Source organism: Clytia hemisphaerica, unplaced genomic scaffold (assembly GCF_902728285.1).
Source record: "Clytia hemisphaerica strain Z4C2 unplaced genomic scaffold, Clytia hemisphaerica genome assembly, whole genome shotgun sequence".
Taxonomy (NCBI): domain Eukaryota; kingdom Metazoa; phylum Cnidaria; class Hydrozoa; order Leptothecata; family Clytiidae; genus Clytia; species Clytia hemisphaerica.
In genome coordinates, this window is record NW_027103833.1 from 655,373 (window position 1) to 675,056 (window position 19,684).

A 19,684-nucleotide genomic window follows, 5' to 3' on the forward strand; every position below is an offset into this window, starting at 1 on the left:
GATGTATTTGACTTGTGGTATGGATTCTGAGTTTGTTATTGCTTTGTAAACTGTCGATACTGGTAAATGGTCACTGATGTTCAGAAAGTGTGGATCAGAAATGATTGTGTCTGAAAATTGGTTTATGGAGTTTGACGAAACGCAGATGTGGTCGATGTATGACTGATTTGGAAGTGTAGGGTGGTTGTATGTGTAGCATGGACCAGAGCCATGGCTTATGTCGATTGGTATGAGGTTGTTTACTGATAAAAAGTTCTCTAGAAAGGGTGATAGGGCATTGGACTGTGCAATTCTTTCTGATCCTTCAGATGACGGATATGATTAAAAGTCACCAAGTACAATCGAATTTGATGAATCAACGAAGTGCTTTAAAATGCCACTGATGGTATTCAATTGTGATGCATATATGTCTTTGAAGTCATTTTTGTTTGCGATACATTGAAGGTAAACACCGATCATAAGCAATGGTGTGTCTGAATAGTTTATTTTGATGATTGTTGTGAAGTCTTCTTGTAAGATGAGTTCAGGTTTATGGTTTGATGTTTTTCTGAGAAATAGGGCAGTACCACCGTAGGGTCGACCAGTGTGTCCTTGTTTCGCAGGAGCAAAGAATACATGGAAGTCCTTTTTATAATCGTGTAGGAGATACTTTTCAGATTGAGTGATCCAGAGTTCGGTAAGAAATATAATATCATTTGAGTTGATAATTTTGTCAATGTAAACTGTGTTTGTTTTGAAACCATTGCAGTTTAAGGTAATTATCTTATTTGTTGTGGTATCCATTGTGTCTGTCAAAGTCTAAATTTCTATAGTTCTCATAATTATCTCTCATTTCATTTGTAAACTGGTTTGGTCGGTAGTCCTCAGGATGGGTGTCATAGTCAAGGTTTCGGTGGTATCTGTTGTTTCGTGGCTCTTGGTAAGTCCGCCTGTCATGTGTACGATATTGGGGAGATCTTGGAGGGTGGTACGGTTTTACGACAAGACCTTGGTACCAGCAGCTTGGATCGAGGGCCCTTTGCTTATCCTCACTACGAATATCTATCTTGCATGATTGGTTGTACAGATTTTGTTTGACTGGGGAGACATCAACGACATTTAGACCGATTTCATCTCGAACAATTTGTTGAATGTCATCCATTGAGTATCGCAGGTTGAATCCTCCCACAAAGAGAGAAAAGGGTTTGGTTTGTCCTACTACTTTGGAGTTTGTTTTCTTTCTCCCAAAGACTGGTGGTGATCTTTTCTTGTTCTTGTTTTCTGATGCGATATCCTTTGCATGGTTTGGAGATGCATTTAGTGGTTTATTTGGTCTAAAGTCTTCTGGATGGCTGTCTTTTGCTGGGGTACTCTTGAGGAGTACATTTTCTATTTGTTGGATTGGTTGTCTGTTCGTGTCAACGGTATTAATAGTAGAAGTCAGTAGAGGTGGTGGTGTAGGTAGTTGATGCTGTACCTGTAGTTGTTGTTGCTGATTTGCGACACTGAGTATGACTATCTCCATCTTCCTCTCTAGATTTTCAATATGGGTTTTCAGGTCAATGTTTTCTTTCTGCATGATGTTTACTTTGTTAACAAGTTCAGTCATTTTTTCTAAAATAAGTCTGTTGTTCAGGTCAATAACATTTTGTGTCTGATCGTGAAGAATAGGGTGTTTCAGTATATCAGCAGCTAGTTTAATTGTTATTTTGTTTTCGAATATGCTGAGGCCCATGTTATAGATGCCCTGGACAGCATATTGGAGATTTGATCTTCGTTTTAGGCAGCTTTTTGGCTCATCTTCCGAGATTATAAATCCATTTGATGATAAGGTGTTGGTGTCAAAATGGTCCAAGAAGAGACAGAAGAGTTGATCTCGTAGAAGATTAATTACTTTCGTATCAAGTCTTTTGAACAATTTGATTAGTTCATCCTTTGAGGCTCTGAAGAGGTCTTCTATTCCTGCAATGAATGGAGTTGATGGCTCTGAAGTGTTTGCTTCAATGTTTTTAACGATGTTAGCCACAACTCCTGCCGCCATCTTGAATATAGTTCGTTTCTAATGCTCTTGCAAATATTTTGACTTCCAGAGAAAAAATTATAATAAAGTCTATCTAAGGGTATGACTTTTCTCAAAAATTGAAAAAAGAAATTGAAAAAGTCTCTCTAAGGGTCACCTTTTCAGCAAAAATCAGTCTCTCTAAGGGTCGGTTTTCGGAGGTCCCGTCCGCACATATCCCCCATTCCCCCATGGGGGGGGGGTACGTATACGTACGTATAAATCCATTGGAATTATATTACCAGTGGTTAAAGAATCGTCCAATAGCTCAGGCGCCTTCTTTAAAAACACATGGGTCATTCATTGCCCATTTTTTTCAGAAGAATATTGACCGTATCCTTCTTTGGCTAAATATTCGCAGCATCTTTGATACTCCAGTGTCATTATATATGGTCGAATGTTTTTAGTAGTGCATATACGCACAGAACGCTGGGTAACAGTTGATCCCGGTGACGACAATATAACTTTGCACAAGTTTTGCTGACTTGGAACAAACATATTAACTGTCCTTGATGGCATGATCGATCGTACAAACTGAAATTAAAAGCATAATATAATAATTAAGAATAATTTGAGGCTCAAAAAAAATATCTAGGATACTAAATAAAAAAAAAACAAAGCTTACTAAGAACATCGTAAGAACATATAAGTCAGAATATATCAAAAAATTATGAAAAGCCTAGCATAAAATGCCTTTTCTTAAATCGAAAACTTTAAATAAATCGTCCCAGGAAGTAATATGGTATTATTATTATTCTTATTATTAACTTTTTATTTTCTGTTGGTAACAAGATAGCTTCATATAAATACAAAAGTAATAAAAACCAACTACGTTAATTTTAAAATCATAAAAAAACAAATATGTATATTAAAATAAAAAATTTAAAACGTGGAAATAAAAGGAGCGGATGGGTTATTTTTAATAACAGATTTTGCAGGTACAATTTTCACCAGACCAGCTTTGGAGTTTAATTTTGAAAAGCTTTGGAGAATCGGCAGACTTTATATCAGCAGGTAGGCGATTCCAGAGAAGACTACCCCGAAAGACTAAAGAGTTAAGCCCATATGTTTGGGTTCTGCCTACATTGGGTAAGATGGTTTTCTTATCTCCAGATCGAAGCACATAAGGTGACTTCGTTATATTATACATATGCCAGAGAAACTTGGGCAATCTTTCCAAATAATACTATAAACTGCTCGTAATAGAAATCTTAAATTCTTAACATGTATAGAAACACTTGCATCCTTTTCTAACAAAGTTTTAAAATTTGAGTTGAAGTCGAGGTAGATTGCACGCAATGCCCTTGTATGGACTTTATTGATAAGGGTGTCATTCCCCTTACAGCCATGCATCCAGATCAAAGGACAGTAATTAAAAGTTGATAAGATATATGCTTCAGAAAGTGTTTTGGCGCTGCTTATATTCAAAAAAGGTCTCATACGAAATAAGGCCTTGACTTTATTGGATGCAGATTTACATAATGTTTTAACATGTTCAGAAAAATTCAATTTACAATCAATTTTAATACCTAGAAGTTTAACAAAATTTTTAGGTTCTAAATTGATATTCCCAATTTTAAGTTTAATATGATCAATATTTCCTACGTTATCAAGAAGCATCAATTGGAATTTTTCTGGGTTGGCGGCAATGGAATTTAATCTGAACCACTCGAGTAAATTCACTGTTTCTTGTTTTAAAGATTGTAAAACTTGAAGAAAGTTTTTTGCAAAAGTGGATAGGGTATTATCGTCAGCAAAATTACAAATTCAAATAAATCATTAATAAATATATTAAAAAGTAAAGGTCCCATAATGGAGCCTTGTGGAACACCAGTTTTTAGTAAAAGGAAATTGCTAAAATTATTTCCAACTTTTACTCTATGATATCTATTGGATAAATAATCTTTCAACAAACAAAGACTTTCAATACTAACTCCGTATGCCGCACATTTTGCTATTATTAGATCATGCGGTAAACAGTCAAAGGCTTTAGATAAATCCATTAGGATTGTACCAACTACATTTCCACCGTCTAAATTCTAGTTTTGTTTCAGCGATACACATGATGTCAAATTTATTTTCAGTAAAACCAAGCAGATCATCTAACTTATTTCTCACAGAATTGATATTCAGATATCCTAGCAGGAATTTATTTGGATACTTTTCTTTGATTTTTCTAATTTTTTTAACTCCAAAGGGCAGTTCAAGAGTACCTTCAGCACATCAGTAGAGATCAACCAATTTTGAATTGAGATTTTTGGCAAATATTTTCTTACCATCTTTGGAAAAGTGTAGTCCTTTCTTTCCAAGATCTTTGGATGTGATATTTTTGTTGTCAACGATATCGATGTCCAATTGACGTAGATGGGTGTTAAAGTTTCGAATTGTTAGATTTCCTTTACCATTATCGGTCCGAGTTGTTAGTGATGAAAGTATAACTTTTGTTGACGATGACTCCTTTTCTAGGCGATGTTTTAGTAAGAGGAGTTCATCCAGTATTTCATTTGATACCATATCAGGAGCATTACTTGTTCCAACGTGTAAGATCACATAATCTGGTTTCTCTTTAACTATTTCATCAGTCTTTTTAGCTATATCACAGATTTTTGCCCCAGAAAAAAACTTGATTTTTACATCGAAATTTTTGCCACAAATTTGATTTTCGTCCATACCATTCAACATTGAGTCTCCAACTTTCAAGACAGATTTTTTGTCAAAACTTTCTTTCACATCAGAATTAATTGCTTTCTTTTAATTTTGTTCATTGAATAAAAGATGATTTCTTTCTCTATACTTAGCAATTTGAGATTGAATATCACTATGAATGTTAATAGCTTCAAAAGGAGAGTTATTTTCAACAGATTGTATTTCCTCATGAGAAATATCTTGAGTGTGTGTTAAGTTTGACTCACGAGCAATGTCAAACAAGGAGTGTTCCTTAATGTTTTCAGTTAGATTTCGAATCAAATCATTCTTTTCACGAATCTCTTCCCTTAAAAAATGAATCACTTTGTATTCCAGAAATCAACTCCTCTGTTTCTGGAGTGACTTCTTTCCTTTTCTTCGTCTCTGTGATGTTGTTGCTGGTTTCATGAACATGCTTCATCATCTTCTCAAAAATATATTATGGAGTCGGCTTTTGTTTTACTTTCAATTAAAGAGTGAAATAAGTTATTTACCTCTTTGAGGACGAATTTTTGTTCCTCTGAATTATTTATGATGTTTCTGGCTTGTATCACCATTTCGAGTGAGACTTCTTCGTCCAAACCAATGGCAGAATTATCAGAGAAAATAGAAAAAATCTTTTTCATAGTGTGTAGCGCCACCGCTATCTTTGGAATGGTATCGGCCAATTTAGTAGATTTAACGGGTATGGCCATCCTCATTTTCGAATTCGAGTCGTGCATGAACTCTGTTTCCAATTTATTGAGAAATCTGAAAAGAATGAAAGAAAGCAAATTATTTTTGGGTGTCTGCTGCCAAAATTAGTTCCGCAAAATGCAAATTTTAGTTAAAATTTTTGAAAATCTTTAGGCAAAAAGTGGGTGTCTACCGCGAAAATTAGTTTCGCAAACAATGACGATTCCGCACCCTCGGACCGCTGAAATAAGTTCCCTCAAAAATTATTTCCCTCAAGGTACTGAAAAAAATGTAAAAATAAAAAATGTCGGTTTCCGCAATTTCGTAATCTAGTACACCTTCTTTATTTAATTTAATTATCTACTTACTGAGCAGCACTCGAACCAAGATAAAAGATTGGAGGATTTTCTTTATCCAATATCTCTTCCAGTTTTGAATAAAAATCATTCATGTCGAAGTTGGCCAAAATTGCGATTAGCAGAAACTTGTTCCTCTGGAAGTATAACTAAAAATCTCTCTCAGAATCCATCATTTCTGTCTATACTAGGAAGTAGCATTGAAATGTTTTTCATTTGGGTTGATCCTAAGGAAAGAGAAAAGAAAAACCGTTAAAACTTATTTATAAGGGAATCAAATTTTGATAGCATTGTTCGAAAATTTTATTCAAAAATGCAATGTGAATTTTAACCAAAAAATGTGAAAAATAAATTTGTGTCTTTAAATGATAGGTTCGTAACCAAGGAAATCTTATATACATTAAATCGACCGCGATGGAATAATTTGTTATGATGAATGATGTGTACGTACCCAAAATACAAAACGAAATATTGCCTTTCAAGTGTCGCTGATTCTCCGTCGCATAGTTTATGTTGATTGTTTCTCCGCTATATATTTTACATATGTTCTCGATTCCTCCAGCCCGTAAACTTTTTTTTGATTTTGATATTTCTTATGTTTACGGTCTGGTTTACCTAGATCGTCTGCATTCTGACCTGAGGATGGTTATGCGGATATTCTGATTGGTTGGTCCAAGCGAATCAGAGATCTGAATGGTGGCGCGCGTATAAGAAATTATGCGAGCCGACTTGAAGTGTTCGCCTAAGTATTTGGATGGACCGCGCGGGCGATCAGCAAGGCGCGTAAGCTGCTTTTGCAAATCTTCCTGATTTTTCTTTTTCGAAGCAAATAACAATAGAATAGCTAATTATCTCCCTTGGGTGTTTGACCACGCGTCCAAATAAAAATAACAATAATGGTAGGGAAGAATTGGGACGATCAAAACATGGGAATTTTTAGATGTTCTGGTTGTTTTCTTTTCATACTTGCTTAGATATTCTTGTTGTTTTAATCTTCTTAATGACTTGGTTGCATCGTGTAAAGAACTAAAGGTATATCTTTATTTTGCTTCAATTCTTCTTTTCTGTTTGCCAATTTTGTAGTGCTGTTTTGGGTTGGAAGATTTGTTTTGATAATGTTTTTTCTTCAAAATTCACTTTGCACTTTTTCTGTCTAACAGACTTTCCACCACCCTGTCTATATTTTATGGTCAAGGCTGCCATTCTAAATTGGTTTATCACTGCTGGGGTACCATCTTGAAATTATGCATGTCATTATGTGCATATATTTATTTGCAGCCATGGGATTCATGCAGGAAAATCTGTCAACAGGGGTTCACCTGATTTCTAGGTAAACCAAGCTCTATAATTTTAGAACTTTGTCTCGCTGAGGTAAAACTTATTTTTTCTAAAATTTTGAGCTTGGATATCCAGGCTAGATTTCTCCTATAAAATAGAAAGTATAATAAATAGAGAAATAAACTCTATTTTTTTATTCAACAAACTCAACAAAGTTAAGAGACATTTCAAAATGACGGCTGGAATGGTGTTTTGTAGGTTTTAAAACGTATATGTATAAAGGGAACATTTAGATTGTGAGTCAGAGACTCATAGGGGGTTTATAGGGGTTTGAAATACTGTTTTCCCGTCAAAATTGTGGCTGAATCCCGGAATTCCGAAAATTCAAAAAAATAATAACATCGTCACCACCAGTTTGTAGAGGTTAAAGTACCGGCATAATGATAAAGAATAAGGCTAAATACCGCCACCGTCTGATTTTGACATTTTCCCGTATCTTTTTTCGTAAAATCTTGCAATATCTTACTGAAAAGGAGAAATCTCTTCACGCCGTAAAAGTACAAAACACCTATTATTATGTACAGTAGAATAATGATTGCTTAAATCGGACCTCGGTAATGAATAATCAAAGAATTTACCTGTGTTATTTTCATCATTCTTTGCAAAGCGCGAAATGTATTCTGAGATCTCCGAGTTCACAATGTAAGCTTCTGACTTTTTCGAAAGAAGTTTCGTCAAGCCACTGCTTGTAGTAGACGAAATTAGGGCATCCTTGATCGAATCGGGAATGGGATCGGTTATTCCATGTTTTATTGCAGAAGATTTTCTTGTAAGTGAAATAAAATTGCACATAAAAATTGGCTGAAGTCAGGATATATTTACATAAAAATATGATCTCTTCCCTTCTCTTTCCAGTAGAGAATATGTTCAACCGGGGTGGTGGAATGAATTCGAAAAACAACCAAACATGTGGTTGGTACTAAAAATGATTTTAAAAAACTTACACCGTGATGTTTCACTACTCTCTGAAGGCGACGTTTCCCCTAGACAGGAACCCGTCTGCGTATTTTTTTTAAATCTGATGAATACTTGACGGGTCAGAGCTGTGAGTCCGATTTTGGCCTCAAAAAAATTACAGTGGGAAATTCGAATTTAGCGCTGTCCTCACTAACTAAAATAAAAACCAAATTTCGGAACTTGCGCTTTCTTTAAGAAAGTGTGACCAGTGAAACAATAACAGGATTTGATTGGCTGTGTTTTCAACCGTTATTAGGATATGGGAAATTCAAACTGTCAGCCCATACCATGCTATATATTTCGCCATCAGTATATAGAATAAGAAATCATAGCATGGATCTCCAGGCTACGTTTCCCCACACTCATTTTATTCGTGCGTCCGATATTGCCGATTAAGAAATATGATACTATCGCGTACCTAATAGCCGGGGGATGCAATAGAGTGGGGGTTGGAAAAAATCTCAAAACTAAATAAGCACAGGGTAAGATTAAAAATGTTTTGGGCGTCCTGGTTGGAAAAATTTAGGAAAACTAATTAGGGGGGACTTCTATTTAATTACCCGAGAGAAAGGTAAATAAAGTAAATGCTTAAACTTACCAGTGGTGGGTTGACCTACGAATAGCCAATATGTATTCAAATTCAATACGAATCGTGAAACTTATGAATACCACATTAAAGAAGGTTACCTTCTTAACCAACGTTTCAAAACCAACAAAACATTCCTGCCACCATTTTGAAATTTCTCTTAACTTTTTGAACCTTCGTAACCTACAGCCTACTTCTGAAATAAACGTCACACTGCGCGGGAGCGAGGAGAAAAAAACTCTTGCAGTTGGCGTTCCGAAAATTGCGACGTCGCTTATTTAAAAGAAAACCTTGAAATGCTTCAACGGGTCTTTCTAAAAAATGACGTCAAGTTCAGAAAAGAATCTATTGACATGTTTAACGGTTTAACTCATGTTCTAAATATGGATATTTTAGAAGCCACTGTAAAACGGTCATGGAGAAGACTTTCTAGTGCTCAATTTAAAAAACGCAAGAAAAAACGGCCATTCATTCATTTAACAAAAGACACGAGACGACAAAGAGGGCTCCACAAGAAATGCATCAAAAAGAAGAGCAATCGATTCGATGGAAGATGATGGTTGGGCTGAATTGTATACCAGACTGATCAACTCTGCCGACGATAGGGGCAACAACGGCGCGGGCGAGGTGACGGTAAATTTGATTAACAACAAAGCAGCAAATTTCCTAAAATTATATACAAATAAACATGGGTTTAATGGTGCGTTCTTGATGCCAGCCATACTAACAACAATAAATTTTATGTTGTCGAGAATTGGAGCACGTGTTCAAGGGGGAAAAATGCTGACGTCAGCAAAACTTGTTCTTTAAATAACTCCAGTTTGGCTAATGGTATGAACATGAACTTTGAACCAAAGTTGCACATCATTAAAAGAATCATTTTGAAAAAAATCAGCACTTTATTGCAAATTTTCGTATTTTGCTGATTTCTGCTGACGTCAGCAAAATTTGAAAAAAAGGATTATGCAAAAATGTTTTTATTAATGATATGCAACTTTGGTCCGAATTTCATGTTTATACCATTAGCCAAACTGGAGTTATTTAAAAAACAAATTTTGCTGACGTCAGCATTTTTTGGTTTTTGGGGTTTTTCGCAAAATTGGCAAACCTAAATTTAAGTAACACCGATTTTCATGTTCTACATTGTAATACGCTTCTTTAAAGGTATAATTTATTATGCTAGGAGGGGTGGAATTGCCTCCGAGAAATTAACTAAAATTTGGACACGCATTAATTTACCCAAGATTCTATAATTTAGCCGGAATTTAGTGGGTATTCTATAATTTTATAATTTATGGACTCTTAAATCTCAAATGGGTTATGCCCATTTCATTTTCTATTAACTTGGTTCAATCAGCCATTTCTGGTTCCAAGACAGTTACTAAGATTAATGGGAAATCTGCTCCAGCTGGAAGTTGTCACCTTACAATTGGTTCACCAATAATGGGAAAATACCCATTGATTGCCCTGAAGGAGATTTAGAAACATTGTTTGATAATATTGGGAAGTATCAGAAATAAAGCTACAAAGTATCAAAAGACAAAACTGGATCTGCAGACATTGTCACATCCACTTTCACTGGGCGAAATTATAAATTTCCTAAGTCGGAAATATATAGGAAATATTATATTCGAGGGTAAATGTGGTAAGATGACATTCCACATATTTACAATCTTGATAAAAGTCCATATTTACCAAATTTACAGAGAATTGAAATATCATATTTACCAGATTTACAGGAAATGGAAATATCATATTTACCAAATTTACAGGAAATGGAAATATCATATTTCCTATAAAATTGTAAATGTGGTAAGATGACATTCCGGATATTTACATGGAATGGAAATATCATATCTACCAAATTTACAGGAAATGGAAATATCGTATTTCCCGTGAAATTGTTAATGTGGTAAGAAGACATTCCGGATATTTACATGGAATGGAAATATCATATTTCCCGTGAAATTGTAAAGATCTGGTAAGATGACAATCTTGTAAAAAGTTCATATTACAAAAACTACACAGAAAGGAAATATCAATTTTAAAAGACTCAAAAATAGCAAACAAATACAATGCAAACAGAATGAGGGTATAATAATAAAGTATTTTATTTCATGAAAATTCCTAATTCATGAAAATACACTTTTCTTTTTTAAGGCAATATATTTTAAAAATATATTACAGTATATATATCTACTCTCTTCATAAAGATAAAATGAAAACATATAAAATATAAACTTGTCTTGAACCAATTACACCAAAACGTTTCTTTTTTTCTAAAAACGTCACTCGAAAAGTCAAATGTTGGTCAAGGTGAATTTAAATTTTATATCTATCTGTAAATTTTCGGTTTCCTATTTAGTAAAATGACATAAAAATGGCACCTTAAAATAAATCAAATAGCTAAAATGTAATAACCCCATAGAAAAGTTTTTGTCTTGCTAAATTTTCATACCTGTTAAGCCCAGCTGATATTAGTTGCTGGTAAATGCAATGTTACTTGGACCGCAAAAATTAGTTCCGATAATGTAAAGGATTGTTCGTGTAGTCCATATGAACATTATGTGAATTTTCGGTTTTCTGCTGTGTAAATAAATAACATACAAAGAAAATGAAACTAAAGTAAATAAACGTGAAAAAACTAAAAAATCTGAACAAAAAGAAACACTTTTTAATACAAAAGATTTTGTTATAGAATAAAAAACTCTAATGATCAAAAAGCTAATCAAAACTGACAATATAAAATGTAGTTTCTCTAAATTTCAAGAAAATCATGAAAATTATTTTAAAAAGCTCTCACTAGGGTTTCAAATTTTTATGACTTCGACAGAGTTAAAATATATAGCAGGGGCAAATTGTAGAATCGCTCGACTTTTTTAATCAAAGCACTTGTTATACATCTTTGGAAAGCTAATGGATAGAGGAAACACATAGGTGCCAATTTTATTTCGGACACTTTGGTTTATTTTTCGGACAAAACAGGAGTTCCATTTCAAAATTATAGGGGTAAATATTTTGGAAATTTCAACCTAAAAAAGTACAATCCTGTTGTATATCATTCGAAAGCTCTGAAAAATCGACATAGAAGACTTTTGAGTGGACATACTTCTGTACTGGTATTGAGATATTTGGACTCAAAATATGAGCTTCTTGCGTACTTTTTGATCAGGAAGGTCGAAATGGCTGCTAGCCCTAATAACTAAATATCAGTAAAGAAATCGACTTTTGAATGTCTTTTATTCGCAACATGAAAGTGGCACTCCCGTGCGGGGAATCGAACCCCGGCCGCCTGGGTGAAAACCACAAATCCTAACCACTAGACCACACGGGACATGTCTTTACAAAACGATTCTTCGTCGAGTACACCAAATCGTATTTATCCTTCCTAAAGTGACGCAAAAAGTCTTTTGATTGACACAAACCTAAAGCAACTCCAAGCACGAACTTTGGAGACTCTTATGATCATTATCTGATACTTTGAGACAAGAAAACTGACGAGGCACTGCCCGGATTTGAACCGAGGATCTCCTGTTTACTAGACAGGCGCTTTAACCGCTAAGTCACAGCGCCGAATGATGTTGACGCAGGGAAATTTGAATGGCAATACTCTACGTACTTTGTTCATGTCGAAGAGTAGGTATTGGTCTGTCGATAGCCTTTTCATTTCATCTGGCAATACACCTTCTTTCTATCATCGTCTGTCTGTTGGTTTAGGTCAGCGAGATGTATTTTATTCGCAACATGAAAGTGGCACTCCCGTGCGGGGAATCGAACCCCGGCCGCCTGGGTGAAAACCACAAATCCTAACCACTAGACCACACGGGACATGTCTTTACAAAACGATTCTTCGTCGAGTACACCAAATCGTATTTATCCTTCCTAAAGTGACGCAAAAAGTCTTTTGATTGACACAAACCTAAAGCAACTCCAAGCACGAACTTTGGAGACTCTTATGATCATAATCTGATACTTTGAGACAAGAAAACTGACGAGGCACTGCCCGGATTTGAACCGGGGATCTCCTGTTTACTAGACAGGCGCTTTAACCGCTAAGCCACAGCGCCGAATGATGTTGACGCAGGGAAATTTGAATGGCAATACTCTACGTACTTTGTTCATGTCGAAGAGTAGGTATTGGTCTGTCGATAGCCTTTTCATTTCATCTGGCAATACACCTTCTTTCTATCATCGTCTGTCTGTTGGTTTAGGTCAGCGAGATGTATTTTATTCGCAACATGAAAGTGGCACTCCCGTGCGGGGAATCGAACCCCGGCCGCCTGGGTGAAAACCAGAAATCCTAACCACTAGACCACACGGGACATGTCTTTACAAAACGATTCTTCGTCGAGTACACCAAATCGTATTTATCCTTCCTAAAGTGACGCAAAAAGTCTTTTGATTGACACAAACCTAAAGCAACTCCAAGCACGAACTTTGGAGACTCTTATGATCATAATCTGATACTTTGAGACAAGAAAACTGACGAGGCACTGCCCGGATTTGAACCGGGGATCTCCTGTTTACTAGACAGGCGCTTTAACCGCTAAGCCACAGCGCCGAATGATGTTGACGCAGGGAAATTTGAATGGCAATACTCTACGTACTTTGTTCATGTCGAAGAGTAGGTATTGGTCTGTCGATAGCCTTTTCATTTCATCTGGCAATACACCTTCTTTCTATCATCGTCTGTCTGTTGGTTTAGGTCAGCGAGATGTATTTTATTCGCAACATGAAAGTGGCACTCCCGTGCGGGGAATCGAACCCCGGCCGCCTGGGTGAAAACCACAAATCCTAACCACTAGACCACACGGGACATGTCTTTACAAAACGATTCTTCGTCGAGTACACCAAATCGTATTTATCCTTCCTAAAGTGACGCAAAAAGTCTTTTGATTGACACAAACCTAAAGCAACTCCAAGCACGAACTTTGGAGACTCTTATGATCATAATCTGATACTTTGAGACAAGAAAACTGACGAGGCACTGCCCGGATTTGAACCGGGGATCTCCTGTTTACTAGACAGGCGCTTTAACCGCTAAGCCACAGCGCCGAATGATGTTGACGCAGGGAAATTTGAATGGCAATACTCTACGTACTTTGTTCATGTCGAAGAGTAGGTATTGGTCTGTCGATAGCCTTTTCATTTCATCTGGCAATACACCTTCTTTCTATCATCGTCTGTCTGTTGGTTTAGGTCAGCGAGATGTATTTTATTCGCAACATGAAAGTGGCACTCCCGTGCGGGGAATCGAACCCCGCCCGCCTGGGTGAAAACCAGAAATCCTAACCACTAGACCACACGGGACATGTCTTTACAAAACGATTCTTCGTCGAGTACACCAAATCGTATTTATCCTTCCTAAAGTGACGCAAAAAGTCTTTTGATTGACACAAACCTAAAGCAACTCCAAGCACGAACTTTGGAGACTCTTATGATCATAATCTGATACTTTGAGACAAGAAAACTGACGAGGCACTGCCCGGATTTGAACCGGGGATCTCCTGTTTACTAGACAGGCGCTTTAACCGCTAAGCCACAGCGCCGAATGATGTTGACGCAGGGAAATTTGAATGGCAATACTCTACGTACTTTGTTCATGTCGAAGAGTAGGTATTGGTCTGTCGATAGCCTTTTCATTTCATCTGGCAATACACCTTCTTTCTATCATCGTCTGTCTGTTGGTTTAGGTCAGCGAGATGTATTTTATTCGCAACATGAAAGTGGCACTCCCGTGCGGGGAATCGAACCCCGGCCGCCTGGGTGAAAACCAGAAATCCTAACCACTAGACCACACGGGACATGTCTTTACAAAACGATTCTTCGTCGAGTACACCAAATCGTATTTATCCTTCCTAAAGTGACGCAAAAGTCTTTTGATTGACACAAACCTAAAGCAACTCCAAGCACGAACTTTGGAGACTCTTATGATCATAATCTGATACTTTGAGACAAGAAAACTGACGAGGCACTGCCCGGATTTGAACCGGGGATCTCCTGTTTACTAGACAGGCGCTTTAACCGCTAAGCCACAGCGCCGAATGATGTTGACGCAGGGAAATTTGAATGGCAATACTCTACGTACTTTGTTCATGTCGAAGAGTAGGTATTGGTCTGTCGATAGCCTTTTCATTTCATCTGGCAATACACCTTCTTTCTATCATCGTCTGTCTGTTGGTTTAGGTCAGCGAGATGTATTTTATTCGCAACATGAAAGTGGCACTCCCGTGCGGGGAATCGAACCCCGGCCGCCTGGGTGAAAACCAGAAATCCTAACCACTAGACCACACGGGACATGTCTTTACAAAACGATTCTTCGTCGAGTACATCAAATCGTATTTATCCTTCCTAAAGTGACGCAAAAAGTCGTTTGATTGACACAAACCTAAAGCAACTCCAAGCACGAACTTTGGAGACTCTTATGATCATAATCTGATACTTTGAGACAAGAAAACTGACGAGGCACTGCCCGGATTTGAACCGGGGATCTCCTGTTTACTAGACAGGCGCTTTAACCGCTAAGCCACAGCGCCGAATGATGTTGACGCAGGGAAATTTGAATGGCAATACTCTACGTACTTTGTTCATGTCGAAGAGTAGGTATTGGTCTGTCGATAGCCTTTTCATTTCATCTGGCAATACACCTTCTTTCTATCATCGTCTGTCTGTTGGTTTAGGTCAGCGAGATGTATTTTATTCGCAACATGAAAGTGGCACTCCCGTGCGGGGAATCGAACCCCGGCCGCCTGGGTGAAAACCACAAATCCTAACCACTAGACCACACGGGACATGTCTTTACAAAACGATTCTTCGTCGAGTACACCAAATCGTATTTATCCTTCCTAAAGTGACGCAAAAAGTCTTTTGATTGACACAAACCTAAAGCAACTCCAAGCACGAACTTTGGAGACTCTTATGATCATAATCTGATACTTTGAGACAAGAAAACTGACGAGGCACTGCCCGGATTTGAACCGGGGATCTCCTGTTTACTAGACAGGCGCTTTAACCGCTAAGCCACAGCGCCGAATGATGTTGACGCAGGGAAATTTGAATGGCAATACTCTACGTACTTTGTTCATGTCGAAGAGTAGGTATTGGTCTGTCGATAGCCTTTTCATTTCATCTGGCAATACACCTTCTTTCTATCATCGTCTGTCTGTTGGTTTAGGTCAGCGAGATGTATTTTATTCGCAACATGAAAGTGGCACTCCCGTGCGGGGAATCGAACCCCGCCCGCCTGGGTGAAAACCAGAAATCCTAACCACTAGACCACACGGGACATGTCTTTACAAAACGATTCTTCGTCGAGTACACCAAATCGTATTTATCCTTCCTAAAGTGACGCAAAAAGTCTTTTGATTGACACAAACCTAAAGCAACTCCAAGCACGAACTTTGGAGACTCTTATGATCATAATCTGATACTTTGAGACAAGAAAACTGACGAGGCACTGCCCGGATTTGAACCGGGGATCTCCTGTTTACTAGACAGGCGCTTTAACCGCTAAGCCACAGCGCCGAATGATGTTGACGCAGGGAAATTTGAATGGCAATACTCTACGTACTTTGTTCATGTCGAAGAGTAGGTATTGGTCTGTCGATAGCCTTTTCATTTCATCTGGCAATACACCTTCTTTCTATCATCGTCTGTCTGTTGGTTTAGGTCAGCGAGATGTATTTTATTCGCAACATGAAAGTGGCACTCCCGTGCGGGGAATCGAACCCCGGCCGCCTGGGTGAAAACCAGAAATCCTAACCACTAGACCACACGGGACACGTCTTTACAAAACGATTCTTCATCGAGTACACCAAATCGTATTTATCCTTCCTAAAGTGACGCAAAAAGTCTTTTGATTGACACAAACCTAAAGCAACTCCAAGCACGAACTTTGGAGACTCTTATGATCATAATCTGATACTTTGAGACAAGAAAACTGACGAGGCACTGCCCGGATTTGAACCGGGGATCTCCTGTTTACTAGACAGGCGCTTTAACCGCTAAGCCACAGCGCCGAATGATGTTGACGCAGGGAAATTTGAATGGCAATACTCTACGTACTTTGTTCATGTCGAAGAGTAGGTATTGGTCTGTCGATAGCCTTTTCATTTCATCTGGCAATACACCTTCTTTCTATCATCGTCTGTCTGTTGGTTTAGGTCAGCGAGATGTATTTTATTCGCAACATGAAAGTGGCACTCCCGTGCGGGGAATCGAACCCCGGCCGCCTGGGTGAAAACCAGAAATCCTAACCACTAGACCACACGGGACATGTCTTTACAAAACGATTCTTCGTCGAGTACACCAAATCGTATTTATCCTTCCTAAAGTGACGCAAAAAGTCTTTTGATTGACACAAACCTAAAGCAACTCCAAGCACGAACTTTGGAGACTCTTATGATCATAATCTGATACTTTGAGACAAGAAAACTGACGAGGCACTGCCCGGATTTGAACCGGGGATCTCCTGTTACTAGACAGGCGCTTTAACCGCTAAGCCACAGCGCCGAATGATGTTGACGCAGGGAAATTTGAATGGCAATACTCTACGTACTTTGTTCATGTCGAAGAGTAGGTATTGGTCTGTCGATAGCCTTTTCATTTCATCTGGCAATACACCTTCTTTCTATCATCGTCTGTCTGTTGGTTTAGGTCAGCGAGATGTATTTTATTCGCAACATGAAAGTGGCACTCCCGTGCGGGGAATCGAACCCCGGCCGCCTGGGTGAAAACCAGAAATCCTAACCACTAGACCACACGGGACATGTCTTTACAAAACGATTCTTCGTCGAGTACACCAAATCGTATTTATCCTTCCTAAAGTGACGCAAAAAGTCTTTTGATTGACACAAACCTAAAGCAACTCCAAGCACGAACTTTGGAGACTCTTATGATCATAATCTGATACTTTGAGACAAGAAAACTGACGAGGCACTGCCCGGATTTGAACCGGGATCTCCTGTTTACTAGACAGGCGCTTTAACCGCTAAGCCACAGCGCCGAATGATGTTGACGCAGGGAAATTTGAATGGCAATACTCTACGTACTTTGTTCATGTCGAAGAGTAGGTATTGGTCTGTCGATAGCCTTTTCATTTCATCTGGCAATACACCTTCTTTCTATCATCGTCTGTCTGTTGGTTTAGGTCAGCGAGATGTATTTTATTCGCAACATGAAAGTGGCACTCCCGTGCGGGGAATCGAACCCCGGCCGCCTGGGTGAAAACCAGAAATCCTAACCACTAGACCACACGGGACATGTCTTTACAAAACGATTCTTCGTCGAGTACACCAAATCGTATTTATCCTTCCTAAAGTGACGCAAAAAAGTCTTTTGATTGACACAAACCTAAAGCAACTCCAAGCACGAACTTTGGAGACTCTTATGATCATAATCTGATACTTTGAGACAAGAAAACTGACGAGGCACTGCCCGGATTTGAACCGGGGATCTCCTGTTTACTAGACAGGCGCTTTAACCGCTAAGCCACAGCGCCGAATGATGTTGACGCAGGGAAATTTGAATGGCAATACTCTACGTACTTTGTTCATGTCGAAGAGTAGGTATTGGTCTGTCGATAGCCTTTTCATTTCATCTGGCAATACACCTTCTTTCTATCATCGTCTGTCTGTTGGTTTAGGTCAGCGAGATGTATTTTATTCGCAACATGAAAGTGGCACTCCCGTGCGGGGAATCGAACCCCCGGCCGCCTGGGTGAAAACCAAAATCCTAACCACTAGACCACACGGGACATGTCTTTACAAAACGATTCTTCGTCGAGTACACCAAATCGTATTTATCCTTCCTAAAGTGACGCAAAAAGTCTTTTGATTGACACAAACCTAAAGCAACTCCAAGCACGAACTTTGGAGACTCTTATGATCATAATCTGATACTTTGAGACAAGAAAAACTGACGAGGCACTGCCGGATTTGAACCGGGGATCTCCTGTTTACTAGACAGGCGCTTTAACCGCTAAGCCACAGCGCCGAATGATGTTGACGCAGGGAAATTTGAATGGCAATACTCTACGTACTTTGTTCATGTCGAAGAGTATGTATTGGTCTGTCGATAGCCTTTTCACTTCATCTGGCAATAACACTTCTTTCTATCATCGTCTGTCTGTTGTTTAGGTCAGGCGAGATGTATTTTATTCGCAACATGAAAGTGGCACTCCCGTGCGGGGAATCGAACCCCGGCCGCCTGGGTGAAAACCAGAAATCCTAACCACTAGACCACACGGGACATGTCTTTACGAAACGATTCTTCGTCGAGTACACCAAATCGTATTTATCCTTCCTAAAGTGACGCAAAAAAGTCTTTTGATTGACACAAACCTAAAGCAACTCCAAGGACGAACTTTGGACACTCTTATGATCATAATCTGATACTTTGAGACAAGAAAACTGACGAGGCACTGCCCGGATTTGAACCGGGGATCTCCTGTTTACTAGACAGGCGCTTTAACCGCTAAGCCACAGCGCCGAATGATGTTGACGCAGGGAAATTTGAATGGCAATACTCTACGTACTTTGTTCATGTCGAAGAGTATGTATTGGTCTGTCGATAGCCTTTTCACTTCATCTGGCAATACACCTTCTTTCTATCATCGTCTGTCTGTTGGTTTAGGCCAGCGAGATGTATTTTATTCGCAACATGAAAGTGGCACTCCCGTGCGGGGAATCGAACCCCGGCCGCCTGGGTGAAAACCAGAAATCCTAACCACTAGACCACACGGGACATGTCTTTACGAAACGATTCTTCGTCGAGTACACCAAATCGTATTTATCCTTCCTAAAGTGACGCAAAAAAGTCTTTTGATTGACACAAACCTAAAGCAACTCCAAGGACGAACTTTGGACACTCTTATGATCATAATCTGATACTTTGAGACAAGAAAACTGACGAGGCACTGCCCGGATTTGAACCGGGGATCTCCTGTTTACTAGACAGGCGCTTTAACCGCTAAGCCACAGCGCCGAATGATGTTGACGCAGGGAAATTTGAATGGCAATACTCTACGTACTTTGTTCATGTCGAAGAGTA

The 19,684-nt window shown here is 38.5% G+C and overlaps 21 non-coding genes across 21 annotated transcripts; all 21 read right to left on the minus strand.

Moving 5' to 3' along the window:
• Nucleotides 1–12,629: 12,629 nt before the first annotated feature.
• On the minus strand, nucleotides 12,630–12,702 carry Trnat-agu (transfer RNA threonine (anticodon AGU)). Its single transcript has one exon. It is a non-coding gene; the product is annotated as a tRNA-Thr (tRNA).
• Nucleotides 12,703–12,885: 183 nt separating this feature from the next.
• On the minus strand, nucleotides 12,886–12,957 carry Trnae-uuc (transfer RNA glutamic acid (anticodon UUC)). The gene has a single exon. It is a non-coding gene; the product is annotated as a tRNA-Glu (tRNA).
• Nucleotides 12,958–13,123: 166 nt separating this feature from the next.
• Nucleotides 13,124–13,196, minus strand: Trnat-agu (transfer RNA threonine (anticodon AGU)). The gene has a single exon. It is a non-coding gene; the product is annotated as a tRNA-Thr (tRNA).
• A 421-nt stretch (nucleotides 13,197–13,617) lies between these two features.
• Trnat-agu (transfer RNA threonine (anticodon AGU)) lies at nucleotides 13,618–13,690 on the minus strand. The gene has a single exon. It is a non-coding gene; the product is annotated as a tRNA-Thr (tRNA).
• Nucleotides 13,691–14,111: 421 nt separating this feature from the next.
• On the minus strand, nucleotides 14,112–14,184 carry Trnat-agu (transfer RNA threonine (anticodon AGU)). Its single transcript has one exon. It is a non-coding gene; the product is annotated as a tRNA-Thr (tRNA).
• Nucleotides 14,185–14,367: 183 nt separating this feature from the next.
• Trnae-uuc (transfer RNA glutamic acid (anticodon UUC)) lies at nucleotides 14,368–14,439 on the minus strand. The gene has a single exon. It is a non-coding gene; the product is annotated as a tRNA-Glu (tRNA).
• A 165-nt stretch (nucleotides 14,440–14,604) lies between these two features.
• Nucleotides 14,605–14,677, minus strand: Trnat-agu (transfer RNA threonine (anticodon AGU)). Its single transcript has one exon. It is a non-coding gene; the product is annotated as a tRNA-Thr (tRNA).
• A 183-nt stretch (nucleotides 14,678–14,860) lies between these two features.
• On the minus strand, nucleotides 14,861–14,932 carry Trnae-uuc (transfer RNA glutamic acid (anticodon UUC)). The gene has a single exon. It is a non-coding gene; the product is annotated as a tRNA-Glu (tRNA).
• A 166-nt stretch (nucleotides 14,933–15,098) lies between these two features.
• Trnat-agu (transfer RNA threonine (anticodon AGU)) lies at nucleotides 15,099–15,171 on the minus strand. Its single transcript has one exon. It is a non-coding gene; the product is annotated as a tRNA-Thr (tRNA).
• Nucleotides 15,172–15,592: 421 nt separating this feature from the next.
• Nucleotides 15,593–15,665, minus strand: Trnat-agu (transfer RNA threonine (anticodon AGU)). Its single transcript has one exon. It is a non-coding gene; the product is annotated as a tRNA-Thr (tRNA).
• Nucleotides 15,666–16,086: 421 nt separating this feature from the next.
• Nucleotides 16,087–16,159, minus strand: Trnat-agu (transfer RNA threonine (anticodon AGU)). Its single transcript has one exon. It is a non-coding gene; the product is annotated as a tRNA-Thr (tRNA).
• Nucleotides 16,160–16,342: 183 nt separating this feature from the next.
• On the minus strand, nucleotides 16,343–16,414 carry Trnae-uuc (transfer RNA glutamic acid (anticodon UUC)). Its single transcript has one exon. It is a non-coding gene; the product is annotated as a tRNA-Glu (tRNA).
• A 166-nt stretch (nucleotides 16,415–16,580) lies between these two features.
• Nucleotides 16,581–16,653, minus strand: Trnat-agu (transfer RNA threonine (anticodon AGU)). Its single transcript has one exon. It is a non-coding gene; the product is annotated as a tRNA-Thr (tRNA).
• A 183-nt stretch (nucleotides 16,654–16,836) lies between these two features.
• On the minus strand, nucleotides 16,837–16,908 carry Trnae-uuc (transfer RNA glutamic acid (anticodon UUC)). The gene has a single exon. It is a non-coding gene; the product is annotated as a tRNA-Glu (tRNA).
• Nucleotides 16,909–17,329: 421 nt separating this feature from the next.
• Trnae-uuc (transfer RNA glutamic acid (anticodon UUC)) lies at nucleotides 17,330–17,401 on the minus strand. Its single transcript has one exon. It is a non-coding gene; the product is annotated as a tRNA-Glu (tRNA).
• A 421-nt stretch (nucleotides 17,402–17,822) lies between these two features.
• On the minus strand, nucleotides 17,823–17,894 carry Trnae-uuc (transfer RNA glutamic acid (anticodon UUC)). Its single transcript has one exon. It is a non-coding gene; the product is annotated as a tRNA-Glu (tRNA).
• Nucleotides 17,895–18,061: 167 nt separating this feature from the next.
• Nucleotides 18,062–18,134, minus strand: Trnat-agu (transfer RNA threonine (anticodon AGU)). Its single transcript has one exon. It is a non-coding gene; the product is annotated as a tRNA-Thr (tRNA).
• Nucleotides 18,135–18,811: 677 nt separating this feature from the next.
• On the minus strand, nucleotides 18,812–18,883 carry Trnae-uuc (transfer RNA glutamic acid (anticodon UUC)). The gene has a single exon. It is a non-coding gene; the product is annotated as a tRNA-Glu (tRNA).
• Nucleotides 18,884–19,050: 167 nt separating this feature from the next.
• On the minus strand, nucleotides 19,051–19,123 carry Trnat-agu (transfer RNA threonine (anticodon AGU)). Its single transcript has one exon. It is a non-coding gene; the product is annotated as a tRNA-Thr (tRNA).
• A 183-nt stretch (nucleotides 19,124–19,306) lies between these two features.
• Nucleotides 19,307–19,378, minus strand: Trnae-uuc (transfer RNA glutamic acid (anticodon UUC)). Its single transcript has one exon. It is a non-coding gene; the product is annotated as a tRNA-Glu (tRNA).
• Nucleotides 19,379–19,545: 167 nt separating this feature from the next.
• Trnat-agu (transfer RNA threonine (anticodon AGU)) lies at nucleotides 19,546–19,618 on the minus strand. The gene has a single exon. It is a non-coding gene; the product is annotated as a tRNA-Thr (tRNA).
• Nucleotides 19,619–19,684: the final 66 nt, after the last annotated feature.